The sequence below is a fragment of the Pseudophryne corroboree genome, chromosome 9 (assembly GCF_028390025.1).
Source record: "Pseudophryne corroboree isolate aPseCor3 chromosome 9, aPseCor3.hap2, whole genome shotgun sequence".
NCBI classification, from domain to species: domain Eukaryota; kingdom Metazoa; phylum Chordata; class Amphibia; order Anura; family Myobatrachidae; genus Pseudophryne; species Pseudophryne corroboree.
The window spans coordinates 293915491-293931176 of record NC_086452.1 but is presented as its reverse complement, the minus strand read 5'-3'; the positions used below and the strand labels follow the sequence as shown (position 1 = coordinate 293931176).

The following is a 15686-nucleotide window of genomic DNA, read 5'->3' as shown; positions in this document are numbered from 1 at the left end:
TTCAAGTCATGCGTGGCCCAACCAGCGCCACCGAGAGGACTAGCACGCATAATCCCCTCCTGTGTTACTGAACATGAAGTAGAAATAGAAAAGGAGGCAGGATAGAATAACCAGAAAACTCCCCGGAGCCCTGAGGGCCTCCACGGCTACTGCCGTCCGAGAGTAATAAAGGGTTAAAGAGTCAGTCAGAACGCCCTGAGGTCGATCCGAAATCTCCGCCCACAGCGGACCAGCTGACAAAACTCCGGGGCATGTTCCCTCACCCAGGAGTCTGACCTGGTGGCTTGATCTGGAAACAAGATTGTTGTCCCCCGTTCCGAGAGGAATGGAGGCGACCACTCATTACGTCGCAACTTGACTGAAGAAATAGAGTCTCTGGTGCCGAGGAATGAAAAAACCTCTGACGGACCGTGTTGAGAAACGTCTATGCGGAGCATAAATTGGATCTGTGTCGAATCAGAAGCTCGTGGATCCTCCGGATATTCAGAAGCCACCTAATGTACAGAGTGGGATAGTAGCAGTAAATTGTCCCATTAGGGAACCAACGTCACCCACTGCCCTTGAAAAAGAGTTATTCTGTTATCTTCCTAAACTCTGTGGGAGCGGAAGAGAGAAGAGTAAAGGACTTACAGTGAAAATGAGAATCCTGTTAAGGGGGAATCTGAGAAAAGCCTGTCCAACGGAAATCAGTAAACAGGCATCTCTGAAGACAAGGGACACGTAAAACTCCCTTTCTTGTTTAAACTAGCAATCACAGACTAAAAGGATTGTAAGGCCAGAATAGGCCTGTCCGAGCCACTTGGCTTCGGAACGTGAAAAGAAAACAAAGGCCTGAGAACTGTCCTAATTCAAATGATATGTGTAAAACAGGGATCAACACCCTTTGCGGTTAGAAACCTATGGAGCGCAGCCTGCAGTATGACTCTCTTGTCATCGTAAATCAGCCGACCCATGCCGAGGGACTCCTGAGACGGTTGTAACCGCCCAAGCCTTCTCCCATCGACCTGCGCCTACCCTGGGACCCTGCAGGTGTAATGGGTGTATAGGATGACATAAAATCAGACTGGACTGAGGATGTTGAACCTCTGCTTCAGCCTTTTTACCCTGAGAACCCCTGGCGACGAAGATATCACCCGTGTGGAGTCAAAAACCTGAAAGGGCACGAAAAAATCTAAAGGGAAGACCAGTAAAGGTCTGTCTTGGAGCTGGGGCAGTAGTAGGAGAAATCAAAGTGGACTTACCTCCAATGGCTCAAGAAATCCTGCAGAAAGTTCCTTCCCCAGAACCATCTGCCCCGTAGGATTTCATGTTTACTTGTCACTGTCGTAGCCCCAGAGGTCGTCGGGTTAAGACAGCCCAAGCGAAGATGCAGGGTCCGAGTCTGTAGACATGGAGACCTCCAAGGAACATAAAGCAGAATCGTGATTCTGACCTGTATCAAAGTATCAATTGATCCTGATGCGAAGCATCCTGTAACCTAGAGGACAATTGTTCCCCAACCTACCTGCTCCGGATACGGTAGAACTATGCTGCCGCATATGTCGATGGATCCCTGAGCAAGGTTGCCTCAGGAAAACGGCGGCTTGATGGACCGGCGATACACCGAGGTGTATACCCTAGAGAGGTTCTGATACCATCTCCTGCCATCTGCGGGGAAAAGATAGGAAAACAAACCTTGTTTGATACCTGATATTGTGTATTCGGGTGTCTGTCGGCCGCCTACCGGAGCCTGCCCAGCTCATCCGAAACTGAACCAGTCGCTGTCATTTTCGTCAATGGCGTGGAACCCTGATGGACTTGACGTGTCCTCCTCCTTTACCTGCAGTATCAGATGAACTGCTGTATTATGTACCTGTATATTCTGAGACACTGGTTCAGATCCACAGAAAACAGACATCAGTAATGCATGGAATGTTAGCAAAGTTTCTTTTTGGAAAGGTGTGTTTGGTCCCGCTGTGATTTGATCCTGTGACCTTGGAAACCAAAGTCCAAGGGCTTACCTGATGAGCTATTGTCTGGTTAATAGTGACATTACCTGCATCATTGATCAAACAGGGGTGTGCAGGTGCGTGGAGGGCGAAGCAGATGGCTCCGCCGCATACTTCACACCTAAGAGGGAATTCTTCGACTATCCCAGGAGAGACAAACGAAAGGAGAAAAGGTGGGTTAAATAAACAGAGCCCTACGTAAGGTCTGCACTATAATGTGTAGTGACCGATACGATTAAAATAAACTTTCTGGAGCAGCGGAGACCTGAACCAGCAACGCTGCGCTGTGGGACAGGAGTCTTAGCCCTAGGCTATAGGAGTTCTCCTTAAAGTTTTGTTTGGATTCAAACCCCTGTTCAGATACCCGCTACTAGCGTACTGAGCCGCAGCGCTATTTGTCTGATGCCTTACACGCATTCCACAATTACAAATAGCATTAGTAACTAGTGACAACAAGGAATAATAAAGGGAAGGCAACACCCCGCCCTGTATTTAGTGTACCGCTAATTAAGGTGCACCAGATGTTTCTCTGAGGTTCCGCTGGCTTTTCAAAATGGTGACCAGCCTGTGAGAAAAATGGGGGAAAATGTTATGTGCAAGATGTTGTTATTAGAAAACATTGCGGAAGTAGCCTACAGCACCTGGTATTCCCAGGCGGTCTCCCATCCAAGTACTAACCGGGCCTGACCCTGCTTAGTTTCCGAGATCAGACGAGATCGGGCGTGTTCAGGGTGGTGTGGCCGTAGGCTTTTATCCCCTATATCTGGTATTTTATGGATTTATCTATATACATACCTACACGCACTTAAATATATATATCTATATATATACATGCACAAACATAACTATATATGTATATATACACACACACCGTAGGTAAATAAATACTGCACAGTAGATCCTTTTAATTATTATTGAGCTGAGTCCCAGCTACTGTAATAGAGCAGGTTCCCTGATTTGCAAGTAGGAAAATGCTGGGTAGAGGAGTCTACTGCAGGAGGAATGTATCTATATTTCAGCAGCCTGAAGTATCGAAAAGTTACAAATCCCAGAGCTGTTGCCTAGCGACGGGGAGACCTGGGAGCCCGCTGAGTAAAGCGGGTTAACTGTTAATATACCTGGGACTTTATTTGTATTTGTCTCTGAGTATGCAAGATTAGCCCACTGGGCTATAGGAGACACTGCAAATATGAAGCCAGGTCTGTGCAGGGAGGAAATGGCCGCCAGAGTGAAACTCCTCTGGGCTATGCGATAAAATCTATATAGTGGATAACTGGATTAGTGCTGAGCCACTCTGACTATATCACATTCTCCTCAGCACCATGTGCATTAAACTCACATAAATGCCTATTACACTATAACAGTGGCCGGGGAGCGGAGAATGCTGAGCCCGCTGTACAGAGCAGGAGTTAGCTCCGCCCCCCGGCTATGGCGCCTTATTGCAAAACTAAGCGGGAAGCGAGCTGTACCCTCCGCTGGGCCTGCGAGTCACCGCCGGGGAGCGCTGAGCGCTGAGCCCGCTATACAGCGCTAGTAGAGCCCTGTATCTGCTAGCCGCCGCCGGGGAGTGTTGCGCTGAACAGAGCGCGAGTCGCCGCCTGGGAGCAGGGAGCGCTGAGCTCGCTCTACAGAGCGGGACTTAGCTCCGCCCCCTCCGTACAAGGCGCCAAATTTAAACATTGCTTTGCGCTCGAGCGGGATCCCTGTGCCGGCTCTGTGAGTCGCGCTGAGTGGGGATCTGTGCGGGGGGTGCGGGGAGCTGGGGGAGCAGAGGGTTATCAGAATGACACACACACGTTTTTCAGTCAGGGTTGTATAAACACATACTCAGCCTCCCCCAATCATCCTGTCTGTTTCTCCATGAGGAGGACAGGTAAGGATACAATAAAGTACATTACAGCCCCAGAGAGCCCTTCTGGAGTGGGTTGTACAACAATAAACAGTGCATTGCTCTAAAAACATACATAGCCACCACAAATAAAGTATACTTCACTCACCACTGTGTTCTTGGTGGATCGGCCCCGACACACGCCGCACGCAGCGGCGTCCAGCCGGAATCTTCTGTGGTGGGGTGGTCCCGACACAAGCCGCACGCAGCGGTGTCCGACCATTTTTGATACTCACCGCTGCCATGCTGCCGGAATCTTCTGCTGGATGGAGTGGCCGCGACACGCGCCGCACGCAGCGGTGTCCGCCAACTCAGGAGAGCTCAGTGTCTCCCTCAGCCGGGGCCCATCCCTAGCCGCACGCAGCTGCGATGGGACCCCGCCGGCAGCTCCCGCGGTGCAGACTGGCAGTGGCAGAGCTGCCAGTCTGTGAGTGTGTGTAAGAAAAATAAAATAATAAAGAAAAAAGAAGAAAATTCTTCAGCTAAACCCAAGTGAACCAGCTACCTCGGGCACTTAACTAAGACTGGCTTGGAGGGGAGATAGTAGGGGAGGAGCTAGCCACAGTGTGAGAATTTTTAAAGTGCCAGCTACCAATACCACCTACTATCTCCCCCATTGTAACTACACTCCAGTGGCCCCTAGTGGATGAAGGAGAAACAAACTTGTATTCAAAATGATAAATCAAATAAATGGCATATTGTGGCCAACGTTTTCAGCGCCGCGCAGGGCGCTTTTTTCAAGGCAATATGCTGTGTAACAAAACCAAAAAACATGTCAGCGGGAACATGCCTTATATGTGTGAAGGCCTCGTGTCACGCCGTGGAGCTGCGGGAGCCGGCGTCCAGCGGGTTTTCTGGTGGGTGTGGCCATTGCGTCACCAGGAAATTACATCACTGGTAACCAGGCAACTGCAGGGCGTCCCGGCTGGCACTGTCATCACGCTAGTCCTGGCGGAAGAGAGCGAGAGTGCAATCATAAACAAAAAACAAAGTGAGAGTGATCCTATAGAATGAATACACATTTCCTTCATCGAGCAGCGTCGTGATAAACACACAGTGTGGCTGTGTGGTGTCTCAAGTGATACTGTGAAAGAGCATGTGCCCAAACGCTACATGATGAGAGAAATGTGTGTGATGAAAATTGTTAAAATCAATTACATCAGCAAAATCACTGGCTGTATACACATGCCTAATCAATACAAATACTTGATACTAATTACCCTAAATAGTGGTATTAATATACTAAACAACTCTTGAAAATCTGGCACCAGAAAATCACATAAAAATAGATGTGACAACTGCTATCAAAGATATCAATATGTGCATATATAAACGCACACTGAGGGTGGTTGTAGGACACCTGCCCAATATATTTGGGAGAAATGTTAGACCACCCTGGCATAATTATGCATAACGGGCACCCCCCCTGACTGAGATCTGACTGTCAGTCTGCCTACATAATGACATGTACTCAGACATAAACGACTCTGTTGCAGCTGCAAATAATAAGCCCAATCTAGAATAATGTCCCCGGTAACACTCAGTTACAGGATTTCACAGAAAAACATTCCAAGCGATATGCTCGTTCAGTCCTTGCGGTGCCAATGTAGACAGGCGGTAGATCCATTCACTTTCTTTGTGCCAATGCTTTAGCACGATCACCGCCTCTGGTGTGTGGTGGAATGTTGTCTACTATCATATGTCGCAGATGGCTCAACGAGTGTTTTTCCTTTTTAAAGTGACGGGACACCGGTTGGTCATTGGATTTACCCTCAAGGGCTGCCTTAATGGCAGACCGGTGTAGGTCCATTCTCTCACGGAATGTGCGTGTAGTTTATATATATATATATATATATATATATATATATATATATATCTATATCTATATATCAATGTGTGTGCCTTAAGTCCTGTTGGAGAAAGAGCGCTATATAAATAAATTTTCTCTAACGTCCTAAGTGGATGCTGGGGACTCCGTCAGGACCATGGGGTTTAGCGGCTCCGCAGGAGACAGGGCACAATAATAAAAGCTTTAGGATCAGGTGGTGTGCACTGGCTCCTCCCCCCATGACCCTCCTCCAAGCCTCAGTTAGATTTTTGTGCCCGGCCGAGAAGGGTGCAATCTAGGTGGCTCTCCTGAGCTGCTTAGAATAAAAGTTTAAGTTAGGTTTTTTATTTTCAGTGAGTCCTGCTGGCAACAGGCTCACTGCTACGAGGGACTTAGGGGAGAGAAGTAAACTCACCTGCGTGCAGGATGGATTTGCTTCTTAGGCTACTGGACACCATTAGCTCCAGAGGGAGTCGGAACACAGGTCTCACCCTGGGGTTCGTCCCGGAGCCGTGCCGCCGACCCCCCTTGCAGATGCCGAAGTTGAAGAGGTCCAGAGGTCCAGAAACAGGCGGCAGAAGACTTTCAGTCTTCATAAGGTAGCGCACAGCACTGCAGCTGTGCGCCATTGTTGTCAGCACACTTCATACCAGCGGTCACTGAGGGTGCAGGGCGCTGGGGGGGGGCGCCCTGGGCAGCAATGTATTATACCTTTTTTATGGCTAAAATACATCACATATAGCCCCTGAGGCTATATGGATGTATTTAACCCCTGCCAGATCTCACAAACTCCGGGAGAAGAGCCCGCCGTTTTAGGGGGCGGGGCCTATTCTCCTCAGCACACGGCGCCATTTTCCTGCTCAGCTCTGCTGTGAGGAAGGCTCCCAGGCTCTCCCCTGCACTGCACGACAGAAACAGGGTTAAAACAGAGAGGGGGGGCACTTATTTGGCGATATGATTACATATGTGAAAATGCTATAAGGGAAAACACTTGTAGAAGGGGTTGTCCCTGTATAATTATAGCGTTTTTGGTGTGTGCTGGCAAACTCTCCCTCTGTCTCCCCAAAGGGCTAGTGGGGTCCTGTCCTCTATCAGAGCATTCCCTGTGTGTGTGCTGTGTGTCGGTACGTGTGTGTCGACATGTAGGAGGACGATGTTGGTGAGGAGGCGGAGCAAATTGCCTGTATTGGTGATGTCGCTCTCTAGGGAGTCGACACCGGACTGGATGGCTTATTTAGGAATTACGTGATCATGTCAACACGATGCAAGGTCGGTTGACGACATGAGACGGCCGGCAAACAAATTAGTACCTGTCCAGGCGTCTCAGACACCGTCAGGGGCTTGTAAAAACGCCCATTTACCTCAGTTGGTCGACACAGACACGGACACTGACTTCAGTGTCGACGGTGAAGAAACAAACGTATTTTCCTTTAGGGCCACACGTTACATGTTAAGGGCAATGAAGGAGGTGTTACATATTTCTGATACTACAAGTACCACAAATAAGGGTATTATGTAGGGTGGGAATAATCTACTTGTAGTTTTTCCTGAATCAGATAAATTAAAGTGTGTGATGATACGTGGGTTTCCTCCGATAGAAAATTATTTGAGGTATACCTTTTCCCGCCAGAAGTGAGGGCGAGTTGGGAAACACACCTTAGGGTGGATAAGGCGCTCACACGCTTATAAAAACAAGTGGCGTTACCGTCTCCAGATACGGCCGCCCTCAAGGAGCCAGCTGATAGGAAGCTGAAAAATATCCTAAAAAGTATATACACACATACTGGTGTTATACTACGACCAGCAATCGCCTCAGCCTGGATGTGCAGCGCTGGGGGGGCTTGGTCGGATTTCCTGACTGAAAATATTGATACCCTTGACAGGAACAATATTTTATTGACTATAGAGCATTTTAAGGATGCATTTCTATATATGCGAGATGTGCAGAGGCATATTTGCATTCTGGCATCAAGAGTAGATGTGATGTCCATATCTGCCAGACGATGTTTATAGACACGACAGTGGTCAGGTGATGCAGATTCCAGACGGCACATGGAAGTATTGCCGTATAAAGGGGCGGTCCATCGGACCTGGTGGCCATGGCAACAGCTGGAAAATCCACTTTTGTTACCCCAAGTCCTATCTCAGCAGAAAAGGACACAGTCTTTTCAGTCTCAGTCCTTTCGTACCCATAAAGGCAGGCGGGCAAAAGGCCAGTCATATCTGCCCAGGGTTAGAGAAAAGGGAAGAAGACTGCAGCAGGCAGCCCATTCCCAGGAACAGAAGTCCTCCACAGCTTCTGCCAAGTCCGCAGCATGACGCTGGGGCCATACAAGCGGACTCAGGTGCGGTGGGGGGTCATCTCAAGAGTTTCAGCACGCAGTGGGCTCACTCGCAAGTGGACTCCTGGATCCTACACGTAGTATCCCAGGTGTACATTGGAAATTCGAGACGTCTTCCCCTCACAAGTTCCTGAAGTCTGCTTTACCAACGTCTCCCTCCGACAGGGAGGCAGTATTGGGAAAAAAATTCACAGGCTGTATTCCCAGCAGGTGATAATCAAAGTACCCCTCCTACAACAAGGGAAGGGGTATTATTCCACACTATATTGTGGTACTGAAGCCAAACGGCTCGGTGAGATCTAAAAGATTTGAACAATTACATACAAGGGTTCAAATCAAGATGGAGTCACTCAGAGCAGTGATAGCGAACCAGGACGATATGGTGTCACTGGATATCAGGGACGCTTACCTACATGTCCAAATTTTGCCCTTCTCACCAAGGGTATCTCAGGTTCGTGGTACAGAACTGTCACTATCAGTTCAGACGCTGCCGTTTGGATTGTCCACGGCACCCCGGGTCTTTACCATGGTAATGGCCGAAATGATGATTCTTCCTAAAAGAAATATGGACGCTTTCCTGATAAGGGCAAGGTCCAGAGAACAGTTGGCGGTCGGAGTAGCACTATCTCATGTAGTTCTACGACAGCACGAGTGGATTCTAAATATTCCAAAATCGCAGCTTTTTCCGACGACACGTCTAATGTTCCTAGGAATGATTCTGGACACAGTCCAGAAAAGGATGTTTTCTCCCGGAGAAGAAGGCCAGGGAGTTATCCGAGCTAGTCAGGAACCTCCTAAAACCAGGAAAAGTATCAGTGCATCATTGCACAAGGGTCCTGTGAAAAATGGTGGTTTCTTACAAAGCGATCCCATTCGGTAGATTTCACGCAAGAACCTTTCAGTGGAATCTGCTGGGAAAATAGTCCGGATCGCATCTTCAGATGCATCAGCGGATAACCCTGTCTCCAAGGACAAGGGTGTTTTCTTCTGCGGTGGCTGCAGAGTGCTCATCTATGAAAGGGCCGCAGATTCGACATTCAGGACTGGGTCCTGGTGACCACGGATGCCAGCCTGAGTGGCTGGGGAGCAGTCACACAAGGAAAAAATTTCCAGGGAGTGTGATCAAGTCTGGAGACTTCTCTCCACATAAATATACTGGAGCTAAGGGCAATTCACAAGGCTCTAAGCTTAGCAAGACCTCTGCTTCAAGGTCAGCCGGTATTGATCCAGTGGGACAACATCACGGCAGTCGCCCACGTAAACAGACAGGGCGGCACATGAAGCAGGAGGAAAATGGCAGAAACTGCAAGGATTCTTCGCTGGGCGAAAAATCATGTGATAACACTCTCAGCAGTGTTAATTCCGGCAGTGGAAAACTGGGAAGCAGACTTCCTCAGCAGGCATAACCTCCACCCAGGAGAGTGGGGACTTCAGCGGGAAGTCTTCCACATGATTGTAAACCGTTGGGAAAAACCAAAGGTGGACATGATGGCGTCCCGCCTGAACAAAAAACTAGACAGATATTGCGCCAGGTCAAGGGACCCTCAGGCAATAGCGGTGGACGCTCTGGTAACACTGTGGGTGTACCAGTCAGGGTATGTGTTCCCTCCTATGCATCTCATACCAAAAGTACTGAGAATCATAAGAAGGAGATGAGTAAGAACGATACTCGTGGTTCCGGATGGGTCAAGAAGGACTTGGTACCCGGAACTTCAAGAGATGCTCACGGAAGAACCGTGGCCTCTACCTTTAAGAGAGGACCTGCTCCAGCAGGGGCCTTGTCTGTTCCAAGACTTACCGCGGCTGCGTTTGACGGCATGGCAGTTGAACGCCGGATCCTGAAAGGGCATTCCAGATGAAGTCATCCCTACCCTGGTCGAAGCCAGGAAGGATGTAACCGCAAAACATTTTCACCGCATTTGGCGAAAATATGTTGCGTGGTGTGAGGCCAAGAAGGTCCCTACAGAGGAATTCCAACTGGGTCGTTTCCTACATTTCCTGAAAACAGGACTGTCTATGGGCCTAAAATTAGGGTCCATTAAGGTTCGAATTTCGACCCTGTCGAATTTCTTCCAGAAAGAACTGGCTTCAGTGCCTGAAGTTCAGACGTTTGTAAAAGGGGTACTGCATATACAGCCTCCTTTTGTGCCCCAGTGGCACCTTGGGATCTCAATGTTGTTTTGAGTTTCCTAAAGTCACATTGGTTTGATCCACTCACCACTGTGGAATTAAAATATTTCACATGGAAGGTGAAGATTCTATTAGCCCTGGCTTCAGCCAGGCGTGTGTCAGAATGGGCGGCTTTATCATATAAAAGCCCTTACTTAATTTTTCATTCTGACAGGGCAGAATTGAGGACTCGTCCTCAATTTCTCCTTAAGGTGTTTTCTGTTTTTCACATGAACCAACCTATTGTGGTACCTGCGGCTACTAGGGACTTGGAGGACTCCAAGTTACTTGACGTTGTCAGGGCCCTGAAAATATATGTTTCCAGGACGACTGGAGTCAGAAAATCTGACTCGCTGTTTAGCCTGTATGCACCCAACAAGATGGGTGTTCCTGCTTCTAAGCAGACGATTGCTCGCTGGATTTGTAGTACAATTCAGCTTGCACATTCTGTGGCAGGCTTGCCACAGCCAAAATCAGTAAAAGCCCATTCCACAAGGAAGGTGGGCTCATCTTGGGCGGCTGCCCGAGGGGTCTCGGCTTTACAACTTTGCCGAGCTGCTACTTGGTCAGGGGCACACCCTGACTGAGGAGGACCTGGAGTTCTCTCATTCGGTGCTGCAGAGTCATCCGCACTCTCCCGCCCGTTTGGGAGCTTTGGTATAATCCCCATGGTCCTGACGGAGTCCCCAGCATCCACTTAGGACGTTAGAGAAAATAAGAATTTACTTACCGATAATTCTATTTCTCGTAGTCCGTAGTGGATGCTGGGCGCCCATCCCAAGTGCGGATTGTCTGCAATACTTGTACATAGTTATTGTTACAAAAATCGGGTTATTCTTGTTGTGAGCCATCTTTTCAGAGGCTCCTTCGTTGTTATCATACTGTTAACTGGGTTCAGATCACAGGTTGTACGGTGTGGCTGGTATGAGTCTTACCCGGGATTCAATATCCTTCCTTATTATGCACGCTCGTCCGGGCACAGTATCCTAACTGAGGCTTGGAGGAGGGTCATGGGGGGAGGAGCCAGTGCACACCACCTGATCCTAAAGCTTTTATTATTGTGCCCTGTCTCCTGCGGAGCCGCTAAACCCCATGGTCCTGACGGAGTCCCCAGCATCCACTACGGACTACGAGAAATAGAATTATCGGTAAGTAAATTCTTATTTATATATATATATATACCGTATATACTCGAGTATAAGCCGACTTTTTCAGCACTTTTTTTTGTGCTGAAAAAGCCACCTCGGCTTATACTCGAGTCAGTGCAGGCAGAGGCAGAGCAGTGTGAAGGAGGGACATGGAGCGCACAGCGCGCGGCGCTCCTGTGTCCCTCCTGCATCTCCGGCGGCAGCAGCGGCGGTTCTATTACAGGAAATACCCGTTCGTGACCTCTGATCACGAACCGGCACTTCCTATAATAGACCCGCCGCGGCCGCCGAAGATGCAGGAGGGACACAGGAGAGCCGCGCACGCTGTGTGCTTCGTGTCCCTCCAGAAGACAGCGCGGGATCGACGGAGGGGTAAGTAACAACACTGTGGGGCATACCTGGCACTTGGGGAGGGAACGTATCTGGCAGCACTGTGGGGGCATATCTGGCAGCACTGTGGGGGCATATCTGGCAGCACTGTGGGGGCATATCTGGCAGCACTGTGGGGGCATATCTGGCAGCACTGTGGGGGCATATCTGGCAGCACTGTGGGGGCATATCTGGCAGCACTGTGGGGGCATATCTGGCAGCACTGTGGGGGCATATCTGGCAGCACTGTGGGGGCATATCTGGCAGCACTGTGGGGGCATATCTGGCAGCACTGTGGGGGCATATCTGGCAGCACTGTGGGGGCATATCTGGCAGCACTGTGGGGGCATATCTGGCAGCACTGTGGGGGCATATCTGGCAGCACTGTGGGGGCATATCTGGCAGCACTGTGGGGGCATATCTGGCAGCACTGTGGGGGCATAACTGGCAGCACTGTGGGGGCATAACTGGCAGCACTGTGGGGGCATAACTGGCAGCACTGTGGGGGCATAACTGGCAGCACTGTGGGGGCATATCTGGCAGCACTGTGGGGGCATATCTGGCAGCACTGTGGGGGCATATCTGGCACTGAGGGCTGTGTACGGCTAGAGCTGCATTTCCCACCCTAGGCTTATACTCGAGTCAATAAGTTTTCCCAGGTTTTTGTGGTAGAATTAGGTGCCTCGGCTTATATTCGGGTCGACTTATACTCGAGTATATATATATATATATATATATATATATATATATATATATATATATATATATATATATATATATATATATATATATATAAATATATAAATATATATATATATATATATATAAAATTTTATTTATATAGCGCTCTTTCTCCAACAGGACTCAAGGCACACGCACATATATATAATATTTATTTATTTAGTGAACCTCTAACTGATATAATGGGGGTCAGTGAGGGATTTGTGTATTTTCGGTACACAAATCCCTCACTGGGCGCCCCATTATATCAGAGGTTCACTTTTACAACTGCTAGCAAAGTTTGTGGATTTTAATCTTCAGCCGATTGTTAAATCTAAAAATACTTACTTGCAAGATACGAGACAGTTCTTGTTGGAATTAGAGCAATTAGGGATTGTTCCTGATGATTGTGTCTTGTGTACTATGGATGTTTGCTCCCTGTATACAGTGATTCCCCATGAAGGGGGTATTCAGGCCGTAAAAGAAGCTTTACTTGCTGGTCCCTATGATGGTCCTCCGATTGAATTTTTGCTAACATTGCTTCGTGCAGTGTTGGAGATGATTCATTTCATGTACCAAGGGGAATGGTTAGTGCAATGGGTGGGAACTGCCATGGGTTCACTCACCAGATCTTGACAAAGGTCCCCACATGGGACCGAAACGTTGATACCCCTATGCTGATTTTCTGATGCTACTAATAAAAAAGGCTTATGAAGACTGGTGAGTGCTCCTGATATTTATCTCTATATTTGAATGGACTGGTCCTGGTGACACATGTCTATAAGGATGCTACCCCAGCAATTGATACAAAAGGCTAGGGTGTGGACTGTACGAGAAAATATATATATATATATATATATATATATATATTATCCTGGATTGGTCGGCACTCCCCTTATGTAATGCAACTGCTACGGTGCCTTCCTTGTAGAGATATACAGGGGTATGTGGTCCCATAGAGAGGGGTTAGCATTTGCCCACTCTCAATTTGTAAGAACCAGGCGGCACTCTGAGGACTGATTAACAAAAGTGTTCCATAGCATACAGCCTTGAGTAAATAGTCCTGTGTGTCGCGGAAACGTTGGCAAGCCACGCCATGTTAAATTTTTTTTTTTTTTTTTTTCCACTAAAGCTTCACTTTAGTTCATCAGTCCTCCGAGTGCTGCCTGGTTCTTACAAATTGAGAGCTGGCAAATGCAAACCCCTCTCTATGGGATGACATTTATATATATTCTTTCTATCAGCTATAGAGCGTCCTTCTGGGTCCATAAAGCAATCACTAACAGTATAAGGGAGAAATTTATTAAGGATAATTAACCCCCCCCCCCCCCCCCCTCACGTTTAGCTGTATAAGAAGCAGCCCTAAATTCCCCTATCCAGGAGTCCCCCACCACATTAGTGTCAGAAGCGCTCCAATGAGAAGCCTGTAAAAGGACTATATCTCATCTTAACAAGGTGAGAATTTTTCTTCTCTTTTAGAGGACTATTGAGACCCTCCACATTCCAGGACTGTAATTTAAACACAGGTAGAAGAGGCAAGGGCCATCGACATTTAACCAATGCCCACCCTAGGCCAAATTATAGTAGCAAAAACCAACAACATTCCCCAACCCGTCCCAGCAAGCAGGTTATGAGGATGAAAAAGGAGGCCAGGGTAGCAAGCAAGGAAACATAAAATCATGATCAGCAGAGACAATGGCCCTCATTCCACTTTTTGCTGCTCGTGTGATCAACTTGACGCCGCCTATGGGGGGAGTGTATTTTAGCATAGCATAGGGCTGCGATCGCTTGTGCAGCCCTGCTATGCTAAAAAAAAAGTTTCCTGCAAAACAAAGACCAGGGTCAGACTTGCTTACCCTGTGCTATGGATCCAGCCATGAAGGTCCCAAAAATTGACGTCAGACATCCGCCCTCCAAACGCCTGGACACTCTTGCGTTTGCCTCACCACGCCTGGAAAATGGTCAGTTGATGCCCCGGAATGCCTTCCGCCTGTCCGTCTTCTTGCGATCACCGCTTCTATCACTTTTTCTGCTGGTGGCTTTGCTGGGCAACGAAGCGCGTGCGCAATGCGTCTGCCGCACATGCGCAGTTCTGACCCGTTCGCACCGCTGCGACAAACTGCAGAGTGCGAACGGGTCGGAATGATCCACAATGTGTGTAAAAAAATAATTAATAAAATATCAGAAAAGTTTTGCATTAAAACAACCGAGGGAGGTGTTCCCCCTGAGCCGCATCAAAGCTAAAATTAGTAGTGCCAAAATGTTCAAGCGAAGAAGTAAATGATGCAAGTCAGGAGAACACCATAACAAATAAATTTACAGAATTCGATGAGACATAAGAAAAGAGCGAATAGTAAGATGTGGAGCAGAGAGGGAAAAAGAGGAGAAATATAGGAAGAGTTAGAAAAAGCATGGAAAAAGGAACCAGCAGACATATGAACAATCACTAGCTGACGTAAAACACCGGGAGTACATTTAGCAATCCCCGCATATGCAGGGTTAATAGTATACACTAAACCTAACAAGCAGACAAAAAATTAGTGACCTGAATTTCTGCAGCGGGGTACACTAGTATTCCACAGGGAATAACATCGGTGTGTAGAGTTGAATCTTGATCCGAGGCACCAACAGTCTAAAGCTTTGACTGTTCCCAGGATACACTGCATCGCCTCCAGGCACTGGAGCTCAGTTTGTAAGTTGGTGCCTGCAGTGCAGGTCACTAACGGGGTGGGGGGGGGGCTGCGCTAGGCAGCCCTAATAAGAGGTTTTTAAGAAGAATTCAAGGGCTGCAGCATAGGCACTAGATGCTGTGTATGTCATGCTGACATTCTGTGCTTCGGTTCCATCCCCTCCGCCAGTGGCGCTGCATACTCCTGTGTCCTGGTTGCTGGGTACTTGCAGCGGAGGCGCTCCGGTCATCGGGCACACATCACCGCTGCTGCTTTCCTGGATCACGTGACCGCACTTCAGGGAGGAGGTAAGAGGGTCCCCCAGGTGGGACCAGCCGAAATTGCGATCCGGTCGTGGTCCCAGGAGACGGACCGCACCGCTGGCGTGGACATTGTGGCCGTGCAGGGACCCCACTATATCCACCAAGGCAGGGAGCACAGGTCGGATTTACTAAAATCCGTTTGATAGGCTCCATAGTACCCAGTGGTGAAGTCCAGCAGAGGGGATAAGGCGCTGACCAGTATCCCCTCCTACAGCTCCAGGCGCCATCTACACCTGTCTCTG

The 15686-nt window shown here is 48.4% G+C and overlaps 1 protein-coding gene and 1 non-coding gene across 2 annotated transcripts in view; one reads left to right on the top strand and one right to left on the bottom strand.

The window, feature by feature from the left end:
• RBX1 (ring-box 1) overlaps positions 1-15686 on the top strand; it is a 216448-nt gene that overhangs the window by 109542 nt on the left and 91220 nt on the right. The window lies entirely within an intron of this gene.
• On the bottom strand, positions 2618-2736 carry LOC134961872 (5S ribosomal RNA). The gene has a single exon (XR_010187973.1). It is a non-coding gene; the product is annotated as a 5S ribosomal RNA (ribosomal RNA).